Below are 5,071 nucleotides of genomic sequence, written 5' to 3'. Positions count from 1 at the left end.
GACACCATGACGTAGTCGTAGATGTACTCGACTGCGTCGTCCACTCCATAAAAAATGGGCATAGCAGCCATTACCGCGAGCAGAAAGTCGTCTTAGCACCAGGATGAGCGAGCGAGGGGGCATTAGACAATGGTGGACTCACAGACGGGCCATATATATGATAGTCGGTGGGGAATTGTCCTTCCGCCCGGTCGGTGAGGCATTAGCATGTTGTATGGACTGGAAGGTGCCCATATCATTCCATCCGCGCATGTATCCATTACAAAACCTTCCTAAAAATCTCACAAGGTTATATTTTTATCCCATACTACAATAGGCAAATATATAAACGCCGAATATAATTATATTATAGACGTCCCCCTTTCCAGATCGGAAGCAGGAGGATTTAACTTTTCTTATAAGCAAAACAGTCTAAGGGAAAATTAATGGCCAAACTAGGAAACCCAGTGAACGTATGGTAGGATACTACATCGTATTGGAAGGAAATGACTTTAATGAATCGTTGTCATGTAGTCGGGAGGTGGCCCATATCCTTCCATAATTATAAGTTGCCATAACAAAAACTATAGACATGAAGATATAATCCATAGGCGCCTGTACGTTGCAACGGGGTATATATATTTTTTCAGTGGTTCAACACCTATATAACATAATATAACCTATCCCATGTGGAAAAATCTATAACTTTACCGTTAATTGAATTATGAAACTACAGCCCACTTCTTTTACATGTATTGTTCGATATTCTTAACGCACGGGTATATCTCGATGGAGAGAAAAATTTGAGTTATAAAATACGTTTTTGCTGTTGCACGTCTACATGTGCTTTAAGTAGTATTGTGCATCTAAATCACATGTAATTGGCGTGGGTAGCTTTAATATTTATTTTTATGTTTGAGTGCCTCATATCAATGTGGAATAACTAAGACACATAGGACGCCTTTTGGATCTGAATATTCCCGCAAAACATGTCTATAGTTTTCTTGATCACTAAAATACAACAGTAGTGAGTATTGTCATAATATAATAGTGCATGAAACACCTCATGTTGGCCTTTTATTCGTGCAAATCTTTAAAGATCAAGTAAGAGTTTGTAATGCTCATAGCCTTGAGAAAAATAGAAGTCGTAAAGGAAAAAATGAAGCAAATATTGTTTGCTTTATATTCCAATTGGAACTTAATCCTTAGATGCGCGCCATGCGCGCACCATCATGTTAGGATCGATAAAGCATAAATGGAGGGGGGATAAGAGAGGGAGAACATGGACCAGAGAACTCAGGCGGATGGGGGCAAGCATGCGCATTCTTATCCAAGGATAATGCCTGTGTTGGGATCTCACGAGGATGCTCTAATTTATTCTGTGATACTTCTGATGTCCATTGTTCCTTCCTTGAACAACACGATTGATGTACACACGTGTTTCATCAAGTGTAGTCAGGCTGGCTTCATGGATATCTACAATAACAATCATTGTTATATAGTAGTGAAATTATATTACAGAAAAAATATATTGAAAACAAATTTAAAACATAACGCAGCCCCTACCTTGTAGATAATGATGATCATCATTAATATTGGGAGTGAAGAAGAATGTGCTCTCCCTCATAGTTTGCAAGCAACACTGCCTCTGATTTACCTGTACGTAAGTTACAGCAAACTTCTCGAACAGATTGTTAGTGCATTGCAAACGCCAGAACTGAGGCCCAACGTGCTCTTCACGTACACGTAAGAAAATAATCTGCCGTCTACAAACAAATACAAATGTTTCTATCATTGCAACAATAGAATTACAAAAAAAGCATATGGTTATCTCATATTATAATTGGTGCTTACTGAAAGTTCATGAGGCCAATCTTGAGGGAAGGGACGCGGCCCATATATATCGTGTCCCACTTAAATTCTATCTGACCAACATAGGCAAGGATAGCAACCACATCTGCAAATATGAAATCACAATGAGACTCTGAGTTGTACGGAGTAATATGCAGAAACAACTAACTAAATAGTGCACCCGTTATGGTTTTGTCTCGTAGCTCAAAGATTTCTCCAAATTGTGGGAAGCACGGTGGGCAAATTATCGACATTATCTGCTGCACCGACATCGTAACCTCGGTCGTAGAACTTAGCGTCATCACAAAGTCCATGGATAGGTAACAGAAATGTCCATCTGGCATTTCTGTGGGGTTGAACCCGACGGGATTGAAATCATAGGTCCTACCGGTTTCTAGCACGCTGTTGAAACGGATTGCCTGGTTGTTGTATGCAATCGCTACCATCTTTGTTCCCTGATATATTTACATGAAACATAACAACATTGAGCAAAAAAACATGTATATCAAAATTATATTTAAAAAATGTGGGCTAAAAAGTATTCTTCCATGCCGATCGAGTAGTATGCACTGAAAGTACAAGTTTCCCATGCCATTCTCTTTGATGTGAGCCTTCCACATGACCCTAGCTTGAATAATCCAGCAATCATGATATATGTGTTCCATTTGGACGCGATGAAAATTCATGTTCCTGTGCGTATAAAAAACAATTCATGCCAAGGAGCATAAAATTTAGCAGCCAACGAGCATAACATTCTAGTGGCCCAATACAAATCATGCCAAATGAATGCATATTATTAATGTTCTGCTTATTTGTTTACTTCTTGCAAAAAGATCTATTGCATATGGGATGAAAATGTTATTGAAAACATGCAGTACCCAATGCTTACCAAAAACAACCCAAACGAGATTACAGCCAGACCATCAATCTATCAGCTTAAAAACTATATAAATGAATGCTAATCTAATAGTAATATAATCAGGTGATTGTGTTAGTGCCTGCTACATCTGGTTTGTACACGATGAAAATAAAAGATTATGTAATTCATACAAACTGTGCATCTGGTTTTAACTAATATACAAGATGAAAACAAGCCGACAATAAATGATTTGGTCGCCAAGCTAGAGGTGACATATCTATATTCAGATATGTAATATTCGGCAACCTGTTAAATATTGATTATTAATCAAGGAAACGTACATACCAAAATCGTTAAATGATCTTCATTTTGATATTCATTATGATCACTTGCCTATGAAAACGCATCTGATTATCACTTGCCTTTGAAAAACATTCTTTCTTTTTTATGGATATTTATTAAACTTTCTGATATTCACATTAATTATATTATATTTGAATTTTCCATTACCTTGATGATATATAAAATTATGATATAGGTAAATGCCCGTGCGTAGCTATGGGACAATAGACAATTTTTGTGTTTTCACATATATCATGCCTAACACATAATTTTACGAGTGTCTTAATGACACACATACATACAACACTCAAACAATAGTAGAACACGCCCATTTATGCGAATGCATTACCATCAACGTTATTAGGCAAATGCTCTCTGAGTATGCATTATAGCACAAGCAACAGAACAACGGGATCATTCTGAACGTAAAAATTATAACTAATCTCTATATCTCTCTCAACGCGTGAGGCCTGGTTGCTGCTGCTCGTCGGCATCAAAATTACACATATGGATAGAGCTGCTCTGGCCCTTAAGCCTTTCTCACAAACACGCGCTCTCTCTGCCATACGGAGCAGCACAAATTGACAATCCCTAGCCGGCGTGGCTGCCTCTGCCTGAAAACCTAGAGGCACAAAAGCCACTATGTTCTGCTCGATTTGAGTAAAACATTGGAGGCCACATGCACGAACCTGTAACACGGATTAGTATAGGATGGATTGGCGGAGGAGATCAACGGCGTGGCGTCACCAGGAGATAGCTGGACGGCAGCGAGAGACCCTAGGATGCAGAAGGTGCACATAGAGATATGACCGAGATCCTGTGCATGCCTGCAATGAGGACTTTCGGCTAAGAATTAGGGTGACAAATTATATTGTCATATTAAGCTGTTTTTTTGGTGACACTAGAATTAGTTTAACAAATTAGAGCGTAATCAGGGAAATAAATAATCTATATAAGGGAATATCAGATTGTCATTGAGCATATTTATTACACAGGTAGCATGGTAACATCCACGTTAACTGAAAAATCAAACTTTATTATTGTTCAAGTCCAAACGGTTACACTGGATGAAAAAAAATACAATATATCATCTCAACATTATTGTAGTTCTCCTTATGCTTCGTCATTATCAGCTGGTGGTGGCTTCTTGTCACATTCTTGAATATGCTTCTCGACCACCTTCGTCAAATGATTTATGTGTTCAATCAAAACCTGCACCAACATGATGGTATGCTTTTGTGCCTGCAGCATCTCATAGTTGTTGGCCTGCCAAACGTCTTTCCTCGATGCACTTGACCCCGTGTCACGCTGGATATCCCAACCTGAGGGGACATGTGCACGAGGGATGTGATGCACCTCACGACGTCGGATTAGGTTATCAAAATGGTTCGACGAAAGCATGGATGGGAATTGTACAGGAAGTTTACGTTCATGCATCTTTAGTTTCTTACATCTCGGTGCAGAGCCCTCCCCAACATTCCCATCTCGGCTCGGTTCTTCCTCATCTTGTTCCAGCTGACCAAGATCATCATGGTGCCGCTCCCTCGTTTCTTCTTCTTCTTCATGATTATCATCAGCTCCATCGATGCTGTTGGAAGACGACATGTCAAATTAAGTTGTAGTGGCAAGGGTGTTAGAGCGGTCTGGTTTGGGTATGGCTGGTAGAAGGGTGTAGCATTTTATAGATGTTTAAGAGGAAACAATAATTACAAAATCGGAAAATGAATCAACTCAGTTGATCACAATCACAAATTATTCAATGGGATCAAAGTTGTGATTCGGCGTGATCAACCTAGTAGTATATTTTAATGAAAAACACCAAACATGCCATTATGTAAACACCGGATATGATCACATGCCGTAATCAGTACTAAGTATGCTGATAATATAATATTTGTTTCCGGATATTACATCTGTATATTGACATCTTATATTTCGGATATATATTAATAACTCTGCATTTTGTAAAATTGAGTACTTTTTAATTTTTGTTTGAGGTTATGTTTTAAACATGCCATTAAAAAATAACCTGCATGCTAA

This window comes from Triticum dicoccoides, chromosome 2B, assembly GCF_002162155.2.
Source record: "Triticum dicoccoides isolate Atlit2015 ecotype Zavitan chromosome 2B, WEW_v2.0, whole genome shotgun sequence".
Classification (NCBI taxonomy): domain Eukaryota; kingdom Viridiplantae; phylum Streptophyta; class Magnoliopsida; order Poales; family Poaceae; genus Triticum; species Triticum dicoccoides.
This window is presented reverse-complemented; position numbering follows the sequence as displayed.